This window comes from Topomyia yanbarensis, chromosome 3 (genome assembly GCF_030247195.1).
Source record: "Topomyia yanbarensis strain Yona2022 chromosome 3, ASM3024719v1, whole genome shotgun sequence".
NCBI lineage: Eukaryota > Metazoa > Arthropoda > Insecta > Diptera > Culicidae > Topomyia > Topomyia yanbarensis.
This window is the reverse complement of record NC_080672.1, coordinates 195222364-195237307: the sequence shown is the minus strand read 5'-3', so window position 1 is coordinate 195237307 and position 14944 is coordinate 195222364. Positions and strand designations below refer to the sequence as shown.

The window sequence follows — 14944 nt, the reverse complement described above, 5'->3', positions numbered from 1 at the left end:
TTCACTTTTTAATGCAGACTGCAGACTTTATCAATTATTTTTTGAAGTGCGGTTGCGATAATACCGCGCGGTAAAAGCTCTTTCCCGCACCGCATCCGCGGGAAAAAAGTATCTCACCGCACCGCAGCTTTTGCGGTGCGAGTGTGGTAAATACGGTAATTACCGCAACCGCGACGAACCCTACTCGTAAGCTTTACCAAGCAACTTATACCTTCAGTAGAAAATCATATAAGTTTGAAATAAGCCGCCACCATCCACACAACACAACGCAACAACCTGTGCAAATTAAATCAATCTCGCCCGCACTGCCGCTTCTAAGACGAAAACAAACCAAAGATCACACGCCAGTGAATACACGTCAGTGAATACACCACAGCGACGCTGGGGCGCGCGCGGTGGCGAATTTATCTGAGCGCGCCACAGAAAATTTCAAGAGCTCCTCTCCACACTCTAGATCGTTCCAGTGTTGGGTGTATGAAAATTTACCTCTGCCATCAACGTGCGCTTACACACATCAAATACGGTGGTGTATATGAACGAAAGAGAAGCGCTCTCGTTTTGCTTGCCAGAGTTTGGGGAGTAATTTCAATTTCTCTTTACTGCACAGAGGATAGGCACATCACTGGTTAAGGGTTTGTATGTTGCAGATAGAGAAAATACTAAAATTTTCAACACAATATTACAAAAGCTTATTAAACATGTTACCCTCATAAATTTGTGAAAATTATAAACTATTCGAAATTGTTAATAGTTTTATTTTTCATTAAACTGTGATTTTTTTTATAAATAGTGACCTCGCTTCACAACGCAGTTTATTTTTCATGGCTTGCGGTGAGCACGATCTCTCGAATTGCTGAGTTGAAAATTATGGAATAGAAGTTAATTTTTAGTATTCTTTACAGATTTAACTCGCCGGGAAATGGCTCTGAATGAGACTGAGACGACTGGTACCTTAAGACGATTTCGCTAGATTTTCGCAAGTGACGGAAGGTTATCGAAAAGTTTCGTGAAAATGAAAATCCCACAAATGATAATTTTCCCAAACAGTTCGGTTTCGAGAGGTTTTTATTTGTTCTCTGGCATTAGGATTAGCGATAATAATTCAAGTCAAGGACACTACTGGGAAGTCACTTTTAGAAAAAGTCGATGTCGAAGTAAAGTTTGAACTATGCACGCATGCACTTCAGAGGTAGCGTGATATCAGGAGTTGCGATTTCATTTCTTAGTTCTCAGTCGCGTTGGAAATTTGATTAAAGTATTAACTTCAAATCGATTAAAAAAAATCGATTTTTTGGCTCAGCACAATATATAACCCCTTTAGGAAAATTCAGTTTTCCCACCACAATGCATTGATTGAGGAATTTAGATATTTTATTAACAGAGCATTAGGAATAATTCGTTTGTATGCCTATTTTATGGGCCACTTTTTCGCTTTCCCATTAATTTGGTTTGAGATTTCTAGCACTGATGTTGTCCTATACTGATTTGAGCGATTCTCTGAGTCCTGACACTATCCCATGTTGTATGTGTTATCAAAAACATCGCGATGCATCAAATTCTAAATGTTCTCAAACGATTTAATATCTGAAGAGAGTGATAAGAGTTATAGGAAATGTCTCATCACACTGTTAGGTGGATTAAACGCGTTTTTACTCATAAAATGGTGAAATTTTTCGTGAAAAATAGCATTTTTATTTTAAGGTTGAACAGAGAAACGTTCAAAAATCGAAAACGAAAAAAGCAGTTTTTTTCCACACCGTTTGTTAGATCTTCATGAAAATCAATCAGCAGTACTGTAACAATATTCTGCATAAGCTAATTGATTTTCTTGTAAATCAAACAAACGGTGTAGAAAGAACTACTTTTTTCGTTTTCGATTTTTGTCTGTTTCTCTGTGCAACCTTAATTTAGTAAAAATCCCCTTAAGGTTGGACACCTTGGTTGGACACTTTTTAACTGGACCGCTTTTTAGTTGGACCTCCGCTAGTTGGACCATTGTCCAACTAAAAAGCATCTGAACGTCAAAATCTCGTGCCAAATTTACTTTGACAATCAATCTGACAATATTTAGAGATAAGAACAGATGCATTTACACTGCCAACATCTCCTTTGGAGAGTTTTTGACATTCGTCAGTCGGTCCAACTAGCGAATCAAATTCAAAAGGCTGTGGCCCAACCAGCGAATCACGACAGTATACTACCCAAGATCGCTTATTTGCCCCGTTTTCTATGGGATTTCCTATCTTCATGGGACTGACTTGCGATCATAGGCAGTATAGTGAAATGCATGAACGTGAATGCACTTGGAATTCAATACACTTAGTCTGTAAATAAGGGGAGGGCGAGAGTAGACGGAGTTGGGTGGCTGTACTTAACTTATAAAAATGATATTTTTAATACATTTTAACATTTCTAATATTGTTCTTAAAAACAGTAACACGAAATGTTAATTAACTTTATAATTTATTGTTGGACAATGAAATTGCTTGTTTCAAGACCAATTTGGTAAGCAGCGAACGTCAAAAAATTTCGAACGCTCCACTGTTTAACCTACCTATGATTAAGACCCGTGTCAGGCCATGGCAAACACCTGATGATGCTTTGGCTCGTTCTAAGCACAGACAAACAAATATAACAATTCGAAGACTGATTTGGGAAATACATCGATGATATTCAAAAGAGCACATCTGAACATTACATTACATTATTGTCGCTTCAGCTCATCGCATCGATGCTAATGCATTTGACAGGCGAAGATCTAATAGAATTTCAAATTGTTTGAGTTAAAAGTTGGAGACACAGTACGCTACTTCGAATTATGAAAACAAATCTTATCGCTGACGCTAGGAATTTGGCACTACCCCGCAGGACCGTTGTTTGAAAGCAAGATTCCGTGTTATGTCATTTGCCATACTGATAAATTGGAATCAAATTTATAATTTTTGAGCAATAACCTAGGGGCAGATCACTCTGGGAATGTATGAAAGAATTGCATCAAATTGGAAAAAATGCATTTAATTTCCATTTTTGCATCAACTTTGCACTCCCTCGCAGAAAAGTTAATTCAAAAAACGTCCTACGCTGATCCACTCTGTTTGACGTTTTGTGGAATGTAGGGCTAGTTTTTTCGTAGGGTTTTAACGTCTTACACGCAACTCAAAAGCCATTGCACGCAACGCAAAATACATAATGAATTTCTATTTTGATGGAAATAAATGCATTTAATTTCGCTGATTTGCAAAAATGCATCACAAGTGATCTGCCCCTAGGCAATAACTCATTATTTGATTCCATCTTTGGAATTACCGTATCGACGACAAAATGTTGAATTCAGTTAATATATATCTGTATTAACTTGCCACAAATTCGTGTGTACCAATTTGCTCCAGGGTACGCACTTAATGTTTATTTCTTGAAGTAGATGTAGTTGTAGTTAGTATTTCAGCTCCAGCGATACAACCGATTGTAATTAGAATTAGTTGTGTTATTGGCGCCGGAATACTACACAGTTAAGCTTTTTCGGGAAATCAGCCGGAATACGAATTACGAATACGAATTAGAACCAACCAGAATTTCCGATTGAACTTTACTTTACCCATGGGTGCACGCAAAGTTCATATATCGATTACTGGAAGCCTATTGGCCGATAGTAGCGCCGGCTAGCGGCTACTTGTTGCCAAAGGCCTTGTTTATGTTTTAAAGGCTCGCACAGAGTGAACCCAAATCTACCTATCGAACAGTCAGATGGCTACCTATCGTGCAAAGTAAACAAATATTCTTCTTTCGGAGAACATGCAAGAAATGTATTAGTTAGTTAATATCATGGCGAAATAATTTCAATCGTCGAAACAAGACACTGTATTCAGTTTGTTATGCTTTTTTGTAACAATGTAAAATAAATTACATGGAATAGTATCAAGAATAAAGTTCTATAATCCACGAAACAGTGGGTTTTCAATTCACTCCATATTAATTTATTGTGTAACTCGGTTGAAGTCACTCAAATTTACAGCAAATATTATGGGTGCCAGAAACAAAGAAGATGGCATCATTTTAGGCAGCGTTGCGCATTCCTCTGTACGGGACTCTATAATACCACAGACACTAATTGTTGTTTGCTTAAAAATGATAGTTGTTTTACCAAATACAAATATGTAAATTTGTATTTGGTTTTACACATACAATCTGAATTGGATGTCATTTATTAATAGCAAAAGAAAAATTACTTTTGGTATGGGTCAAAATCCACATTGAGGGGAAATTCCGGAGAAACTATTGTTGGTTCAGTGCAATTCACAGCAGTCACGAAAGAGTTGACGATACTCCTTTTGTTCACGAGCACTAGATGTGTTTGATGAATATTGGTTTGGAACTTCCTCTCAACGTGAATTTTGATAATTGTCTTTTAAGCACAAATCTCCGATCAACATGGGGAACGTGCTATTTGAACCAGTCGCTACTGATTCCTGATTCTAGTTCTAGGTTAGTTAGATGAGATATGATTACTATAATAACGTGCTCCGTGTATCAACCTAGGAAAACAACGCATTTTACGCAAGTTAATATTATTATTGAAGCCACATATAAAATACTATCACTTAATTATTTTTGTTTTACTGTATACTATTCTGCCCAAGTTGTACAATAATGTTTTCATTTCGAATGGTTACAGTCCAGCGTACCAAGTATTCATGAATAAGCCCACTATTCTGCGATTCAAAATTGCCTTTGAATATACTTAAAACCCAGATATGTTTACCCGGCTATGCTGTCTACAATATGACCACAGCTGATGGACATTTGGGCTACAAAATTTATGTAAAAATCAGTGTAAACGTCTATTACCTGGGGTATGGCAGTTTCTCGCATACATTAACGCGCAATTTTTCTCCCATCCGAATATATTTGACTGCAGCATCTGAAGTACGTACGTCAGATGGCTTCCGTATAATTTGGTAAAACCCAACTTTCTCTGGCTTTTCAATATAGTATTAGCTCCTCTTCAAAGGCTTCGAAATACATAAAAACGAAAGCGTATTCGAAACTGATCGTTCGTATAAACTGTTTCCGCAAAACAATCGTTGAATGGTCGTAAAGATTCCTTCTCCGCAAGTTTGTTTGTAATATCTAGCATGAGATCCTTTTCATTACACTCCTGATTCAGAGCGGCCGTAGTATGTGCTTCAGACAATAACTTCTGGGTAAACATTAGTTATTAGAATTCGTTGTCCGTTCCGAACCCATAACATTTCTTAGAATTTTTATTACATATATATTTATATATCTCTATAGAGAATTTTAGCATATTTGAACAAAAAATGTCTTATTCAATTCAATAATACTATGTTTATTGCTTCAAACGGAAAAATTAATGGAATGAGCATTTTTTCCTTTGAAACAATAATTAACTTTCAATCGCAATAAACATTTCCAGTTTGAATAATTTTACAATCATTGCAATAAAATATTTTTAGAAAAGAGAACGATGTATGTTACTGAAATGGTTTTACTGAATTCAATAAATAAATGTATTTTCTTTCTAGCAATATTTTTTTCACTGAATAAAGTCCATATCATTAAAAAAAAACGATTATTTTATTGCATGATTGCAAAAAAAATGTTACGTAACTATAATAACAACTACCGGTGTAAAAATAGATTATTATTTTGGCAACCTATTTACCAACGACCGGTGCGAAAACGGGTGTCTTATTGCCCCTAGGCAATAACTCATTATTTGATTCCATCTTTGGAATTACCGTATCGACGACAAAATGATGAATTCAGTTAATATATATCTGTATTAACTTGCCACAAATTCGTGTGTACCAATTTGCTCCAGGGTACGCACTTAATGTTTATTTCTTGAAGTAGATGTAGTTGTAGTTAGTATTTCAGCTCCAGCGATACAACCGATTGTAATTAGAATTAGTTGTGTTATTGGCGCCGGAATACTACACAGTTAAGCTTTTTCGGGAAATCAGCCGGAATACGAATTACGAATACGAATTAGAACCAACCAGAATTTCCGATTGAACTTTACCCATGGGTGCACGCAAAGTTCATATATCGATTACTGGAAGCCTATTGGCCGATAGTAGCGCCGGCTAGCGGCTACTTGTTGCCAAAGGCCTTGTTTATGTTTTAAAGGCTCGCACAGAGTGAACCCAAATCTACCTATCGAACAGTCAGATGGCTACCTATCGTGCAAAGTAAACAAATATTCTTCTTTCGGAGAACATGCAAGAAATGTATTAGTTAGTTAATATCATGGCGAAATATTTCAATCGTCGAAACAAGACACTGTATTCAGTTTATTATGCTTTTTTGTAACAATGTAAAATAAATTACATGGAATAGTATCAAGAATAAAGTTCTATAATCCACGAAACAGTGGGTTTTCAATTCACTCCATATTAATTTATTGTGTAACTCGGTTGAAGTCACTCAAATTTACAGCAAAAATTATGGGTGCCAGAAACAAAGAAGATGGCATCATTTTAGGCAGCGTTGCGCATTCCTCTGTACGGGACTCTATAATACCACAGACACTAATTGTTGTTTGCTTAAAAATGATAGTTGTTTTACCAAATACAAATATGTAAATTTGTATTTGGTTTTACACATACAATCTGAATTGGATGTCATTTATTAATAGCAAAAGAAAAATTACTTTTGGTATGGGTCAAAATCCACATTGAGGGGAAATTCCGGAGAAACTATTGTTGGTTCAGTGCAATTCACAGCAGTCACGAAAGAGTTGACGATACTCCATTTGTTCACGAGCACTAGATGTGTTTGATGAATATTGGTTTGGAACTTCCTCTCAACGTGAATTTTGATAATTGTCTTTTAAGCACAAATCTCCGATCAACATGGGGAACGTGCTATTTGAACCAGTCGCTACTGATTCCTGATTCTAGTTCTAGGTTAGTTAGATGAGATATGATTACTATAATAACGTGCTCCGTGTATCAACCTAGGAAAACAACGCATTTTACGCAAGTTAATATTATTATTGAAGCCACATATAAAATACTATCACTTAATTATTTTTGTTTTACTGTATACTATTCTGCCCAAGTTGTACAATAATGTTTTCATTTCGAATGGTTACAGTCCAGCGTACCAAGTATTCATGAATAAGCCCACTATTCTGCGATTCAAAATTGCCTTTGAATATACTTAAAACCCAGATATGTTTACCCGGCTATGCTAGGGTTACCAACCGTCCTTATTTTAAAGGACATGTCCTTATTTTCGAGGTTTTCGGAAAGCGTCCTTATTTTAATTCAAATGTCCTTATTTTTAGTCTCAAACCTTGGCATATACAAGGTGGTTCAACATGATGTTTTTTTTTAACAGGGCATGCCATGTTATTGTAACTTAGTATTGTTTGCCACCACAGTATGCTCACCGTTTTCAAATTATTCAACTATATTTCGAAAATCAGCGATCTGTGAGAAATGTGTTTCGTGTACTCCGACAATAATATGGTCTACAAAATCGGCCAACTGACTCCACTATTCGCCATACAATCAAAGAGTAAAAGTTGCAATTCTCGTTATTGGATGAGTAGCGAACAAATCGACCACATCCAGCACACATTGAAGAAAAGATAGCGGCGGTGACATTCCCAAGCATCAGAAACCAGCATTACTCGCCTAATTAGCCAGATACCACTTGAAATCCGTCATCAAAAATTGGACCAGTCGAATAGATTACCTCAAGCGCCAACATGGTCAATTTATAAAATAAATTGTTTTCAAACAATAAATGGCAAAAAATGTGCTTTCGATTGACAAATAAATATTTCGCGATTTACTGAATTTTTCAAATTTTTGCGAGATCAAAAAAACGTCATGATGAATCACCCTGTATTAAATTATTCAGATCAACTTTATTCCAAGAGAATCAATTTCGATTGTCAATTTCAAATACTTCCAGCTCGATATGAGGTTTGGCCAAAGTGGTTATCTTCGTTCAATATTGGCACTACACCATATAAATTTGTCCCAGATCAACTGCTGGAAAATAAGCCAGAATCCCAGAATTGTTTCAGTATTCTGGCTCAAGTGACAAATGATTCAGGCTCAAATTCCGAATAGATTTGGCAGGGATTTAATTTGCTTAATTTGCTCTTAGTCCATTTGGTAACCCTAGGCTATGCTGTCTACAATATGACCACAGCTGATGGACATTTGGGCTACAAAATTTATGTAAAAATCAGTGTAAACGTCTATTACCTGGGGTATGGCAGTTTCTCACATACATTAACGCGCAATTTTTCTCCCATCCGAATATATTTGACTGCAGCATCTAAAGTACGTACGTCAGATGGCTTCCGTATAATTTGGTAAAACCCAACTTTCTCTGGCTTTTCAATATAGTATTAGCTCCTCTTCAAAGGCTTCGAAATACATAAAAACGAAAGCGTATTCGAAACTGATCGTTCGTATAAACTGTTTCCGCAAAACAATCGTTGAATGGTCGTAAAGATTCCTTCTCCGCAAGTTTGTTTGTAATATCTAGCATGAGATCCTTTTCATTACACTCCTGATTCAGAGCGGCCGTAGTATGTGCTTCAGACAATAACTTCTGGGTAAACATTAGTTATTAGAATTCGTTGTTCGTTCCGAACCCATAACATTTCTTAGAATTTTTATTACATATATATTTATATATCTCTATAGAGAATTTTAGCATATTTGAACAAAAAATGTCTTATTCAATTCAATAATACTATGTTTATTGCTTCAAACGGAAAAATTAATGGAATGAGCATTTTTTCCTTTGAAACAATAATTAACTTTTAATCTCAATAAACATTTCCAGTTTGAATAATTTTACAATCATTGCAATAAAATATTTTTAGAAAAGAGAACGATGTATGTTACTGAAATGGTTTTACTGAATTCAATAAATAAATGTATTTTCTTTCTAGCAATATTTTTTTCACTGAATAAAGTCCATATCATTAAAAAAAACGATTATTTTATTGCATGATTGCAAAAAAAATGTTACGTAACTATAATAACAACTACCGGTGTAAAAACAGATTATTATTTTGGCAACCTATTTACCAACTACCGGTGCGAAAACGGGTGTCTAAATAAAATATTATCGTTTAGCGTAATCAAAATACACACGCATTTGCTTACGCACCGGTGCTGATAGTCTTAGAACGACAGCAAGCGGCGTTCGTAAGATTTTTTCTATGTCTTGATTTTTCGCGAAATGGCACATTTTTAGTCGCTGAAAATGTGTTAAAAATCTACACAAAATTGCTTATAAAAAATTATGCAATGAAAAAATTAAATCCCCCTTACATCGCTGGAGAAAGTAATCTTGAACATACTGTAAAAATTTTAGGCTGATCAAAAATCATTTGTTCGAGTTACATTTCCGGCCAGATAAAAAAAAATTATTTCGAGAAAAACACGGTTAACGTTTTTAGTATACTCAGGGTATACATAATCAATCAATCAAAATAAGTTAAATTACCATTGAGTTATTCAGTCGAACAAAAAAATAGGCCGGTCCTAATGTGGATGTACAAATCCCGTCTTACATCTGTTATACGATTATTCTGATACTACAGATCATTATAAAAACATTGTTTATACCAGCCGATACCTTGATACGTAAAACGTTTTTCTTCTTTGCCCCTAGGCTCGAATACTTCAGGTTTCCCACGGTAGTGTAACAACACTCTATAAACTCGTAAGTAGGGTTCGTCGCGGTGCGGATGTGGGCGGTAAATGAATAGCCCGCACCACAACCGCAAAAAAATAATAAAATCGCACCGCTTACCGCAACCGCATTGCATTTACCACACCGCACCACGCGGTAATGCGGTAAATGGGGTAAAAATGATGTATTTTAAAAATCGTGCTGAAAAATTATTCATTTATTTTGTATAGCCATTTATAGTAAAATGTTATTCTTATTTACACGAGAATTATCTTTGACGGACTCCTCAGAATGTAACATTTATGAAAATATTCAACTTTGCAAGTTTTATCAAGAGGGGTAAGGGTTTTGGAGTAAAAAAAACACCTTTTCTCGATTTTTAAAACTTTGCGTGAAGCGAACTGATCAAAACTTTTGTACATTATAGTATATCATTTCAATAACATGATGTAAAAGACGACTCGGTGACGAATCTTTTTGTAGGACTTCTCTGGAAAAACATGATTTGCGGTGTTACATGCCATTCAAAAACTACTTAACCAATTTCTTTCAAACTTTGTATACAGATTCCATGTAAAAATACCTAACTCCTACGTTAAAGTTTCGAGATAAATTTTCAAGTAAAGCAAAAACTGTCCAAACTATGCAAAATTTGGCATCTGGGCTAACTTTGACACTTGTCACAATATGAAGGAAGACCTTGAGGAAGACTTTGAGAAACACAAAAAAATCGCAATGCTCTACACTAACTTCGAAAACTTTACTTTCAAAAAGTTACAAAATACTCCTAACTGAAAAATATTATTTGTTAATTTGGTAGAAAATATTCCCAGTTGGACGAACAACGGAGGCACGCGAAAAAAAAATCCTCCAAATTCGTTTGGTTTGATGATGATAATTACATTCTTTAAATTGTTTTTAAGTCGTAGTATCATTAGTTCATCTCTATGTTCTCTAAATTAATCAAAATTCACAGTTGAGAAAATGTTGATTCGATTCACAATTCCACGATTACCAAGAGGAATCAGGAGGAATGATGCATTTTGTAATTGGATTTGACAGTAAAATTCAATTGTTTTTCAATGATTGGATTTTGCGTTTTATGTTCAAAAAGGTTCGTTTGTAAATTTTTTCTTTGAAGTATAAAATAAAGAGTTCTAAAAATATGTCGTAAAAATAATGGTGCCAAATTATATTGGACACAGCTTATAGATTTTATTTCTTAGTAACAGTATGTTTTATCATATTTGAATGACCAAAATGTAAAAAATCAAGTAGCGATAGGTCGAACACAGATTATATTCGGATTTCTTTTCAAATCATTGTCAAGTCTATGGAAATTAGAGCAATTAAATTTTTATCATGTTTCTCTATTGTAGGGTAATAAATAAATCTCGAACGTTCTGACAGAGAGATGTTCCTAATATATTCATTAATATTCATTCAGAAAATAAATCTAGTTGCGTCCTTCACAAATGGTAAAAGTAATAGTTTTAATTCAGTTTTTAATGCAGACTGCAGACTTTATCAATTATTTTTTGAAGTGCGGTTGCGATAATACCGCGCGGTAAAAGCTCTTTCCCGCACCGCATCCGCGGGAAAAAAGTATCTCACCGCACCGCAGCTTTTGCGGTGCGAGTGTGGTAAATACGGTAATTACCGCAACCGCGACGAACCCTACTCGTAAGCTTTACCAAGCAACTTATACCTTCAGTAGAAAATCATATAAGTTTGAAATAAGCCACCACCATCCACACAACACAACGCAACAACCTGTGCAAATTAAATCAATCTCGCCCGCACTGCCGCTTCACAATTCAGTTTTCCCACCACAATGCATTGATTGAGGAATTTAGATATTTTATTAACAGAGCATTAGGAATAATTCGTTTGTATGCCTATTTTATGGGCCACTTTTTCGCTTTCCCATTAATTTGGTTTGAGATTTCTAGCACTGATGTTGTCCTATACTGATTTGAGCGATTCTCTGAGTCCTGACACTATCCCATGTTGTATGTGTTATCAAAAACATCGCGATGCATCAAATTCTAAATGTTCTCAAACGATTTAATATCTGAAGAGAGTGATAAGAGTTATAGGAAATGTCTCATCACACTGTTAGGTGGATTAAACGCGTTTTTACTCATAAAATGGTGAAATTTTTCGTGAAAAATAGCATTTTTATTTTAAGGTTGAACAGAGAAACGTTCAAAAATCGAAAACGAAAAAAGCAGTTTTTTTCCACACCGTTTGTTAGATCTTCATAAAAATCAATCAGCAGTACTGTAACAATATTCTGCATAAGCTAATTGATTTTCTTGTAAATCTAACAAACGGCGTAGAAAGAACTACTTTTTTCGTTTTCGATTTTTGTCTGTTTCTCTGTGCAACCTCAATTTAGTAAAAATCCCCTTAAGGTTCAACAGAGAACTCCTCAATAAGCGGCCATCTTGGAAAACGAAAACAGCAGTTTTTTATTCATTTCGTTTATTTGATAGGCACAAATGCATTAGCTTGGCGGTGCCAAATTCTTTTGTTTTTACATTTTGGATATTTTAAAACTAGGAGGTTACAATGTTGAAAAATTTTACAGCTACCTTAAGACTAGAAATAAGATTCTATATACAAAAGAGGGGGCAAAAAAAAATTTTTTTTATGAAAAATTTTAAAACAAGGAATTCAATATATTAAACCTGTTCTAATGACCCTGCCACTTCTAGTTTTCCGATCTGTTTACTTCACATCCTTGCTCTCACTTGAGTACTATGGCTCTAAGTTTCATAACTTTCCCTACCCAGTAATCTCTAGCTAATTGAATGTCGTTAAAACGTAAAAAAAGAAAATGTGACTAACATAGTCGAAATAAAAAAAGGAAAAATCACTAGGGATACAATTCTATTTACAAGATGGGGGACAATAGTTTTAACAAAGAGGTAAAATTACAAATATCTAAAAACTAGGAATACGGAATACAAATTTGATTTTTTATCGGAGACTTATGCTTGGTCAACATATTCAGAGGGGGGATTATTTCCAAAATCGGTGTAGGAGCAGTTGTATCAAGGACAGGGGAGAGAATGCGTAGATGATGACCGGGAGAGAAGAGCAAAACTTGCAACTTTCGGACAAACGGGAGATCAGCGAAACCAATTAGCGCCTCAGTCTAGTAGGTCGGATTGGCGGATGGTATTCTTCGGACCCGCGGGGAATCCTTCAAATCATCGGACCTCGAGTCGCTCTCGGTTCAGTTTCCGTAGTGGTAAGGGCGACGGCGGTTACATAGTGGCAGTCTGGAGCTGATCGGTTCCACACGGCAGGAGGAAACTTCTAAAAACGAGAAATAAAAATTTAAGGGTTGTGTACAAGACACGACCACGATGACATTAAAAATGCAGCCAGTTTTATGAGCAAGCAATATTATCCGTGGCCAAATTAAAATCTTAATGCCATCGACTGTTTCAGAACTACACACAGGCATGCTTTTCTTCACTAGAGATAATTGTTGAATTTTTAAATTAAAATTGATAATCTGTAGTTTGACAAATTCAAGTTCTAAAAAAGTTTTATTCCAATCCCCGAAATGTGAACATAAATTAATAATGCTCACAAACAAAACCTTACATCTATCTTTAAATACCTGCTATCAAATTAAATGTTTGCAAGCGCGATAGAAAAATAACTGGTCATAAATCAAATTATTCGTAAACGAAGAAAGTTTAACATATGCATCTTTATATATTCGGTGGTTTAATTAACATTAGCTCTGAAATGTTCTATATGTGGGGTGCATTGATGGAATCCTGAAAAGGACTATTTGTGGGATCCACAAACACGCGTGCTATGGAACAAAAAGTACTAAACTAACTAAGGGCTTTTGGTTTAACAAAAATAACATGCAGAATGGAACAAACTTACATCAGATAAATATTTCGAAATGAAAAGAAACAACCTTTCCCTTCAGCATCTAATATGAAATACTGATAGCTTGAAACGTGACAATGGCTTTTATCATTTTCGCACTGATGATGGAAGGACTTCCTTCATGCAGAATAACGAAAAAATATTTGCGGATTTTTCACATCCTCCAATTTCTATAATATTGCAGACCTTTGGATTTGGTTTGGTTTTCGCCAATTTCAGCATGGCAATATACTTTTAACTAACTGTACATTTTTGTATTGTTTCGGAAGGATAATATTAAACAAATCACTGATTGTTGTAAGGTTGTCAATGTACGCGCAAGCAAAACGTAACGAATATAAACGGCGAAATTAGGTTATCGCAGTCATTGTCTGGAATTTTTCAAATTTGTTCATCTTTGTTGGTTATAGTCCTGAAAAGGGCTTTTAATTTACAAAAATAACATGCGAAATGGAACAATCAGTCAGCCGCAACTACGGTTTGCCGTCTGTTCCAGCCGCGCGCTACTTACATCGGATAAATAATTAAAATTGGAAAGAAACAAACAACCTTCCCCTTCAGCAGATAATTTGAAATACTGACAGTTTGAAACGTGACATCGGCTTTTATCACTTTCGCATTGTTGATAGAAGGACTGCCTTCATGCAGAATAACGAAAAAAATATTTGCGGATTCTTTTTAGTACGGCTTTCGCTAGTTAGCAGTGTTGCCACATCCTCCAATTTTCTGAAACATTGCAGAATTTTGGATTATGTTTCCGAAAGATTATATTTAATAAATCACAGGTTTTCACCAATTTCAGCCTGGAAATGTACTTTAAGAAGCTTAAATTTAATTTAAACAAATGACAGATTGTTGCAAATTTCAGATTGTCGATATACGCGCAAGCTACAAATAACGAATATAAACTGCGCAATTGGATTATCGCTGTCAATGATTGGAAATATTCCAATTTGTTCTTTATTGTTATAGTCTGTAAAAGGACTTTTAATTTAACAATAATAACATGCAGAATGGAACAATTATTCAGCTTTAACTGAGGTTTGCCAACTCTTCCAGCCGCGCGCTATTTCCCAGTTAAACTCATTCCGGAACCGGTTCGGATTTATGAATGGAGTCATTATGGATTCCAAATCAAATGCAACAACCGATTCCGACTCAGAATCGGTTGTTGCATTTGATTTGGAATCCATAATGACTCCATTCAGGATTCCGAATCAAATTCCGAATGGTTTGACCGGGTTACATCGGATCACCCCCAGCGGTAGCAGTGATCGAATGCAGCACTCATCGCAGCGCATTGTCAACATGCATGACTGCTACTGCTGTT

General features: G+C 35.4%; 1 protein-coding gene across 2 annotated transcripts in view; it reads left to right on the top strand.

Annotated features, from left to right (window-relative positions):
- LOC131693433 (small ribosomal subunit protein uS9m) overlaps positions 1 to 14944 on the top strand; it is a 429361-nt gene that overhangs the window by 290945 nt on the left and 123472 nt on the right. The gene's annotated exons all lie outside the window — the stretch shown is intronic.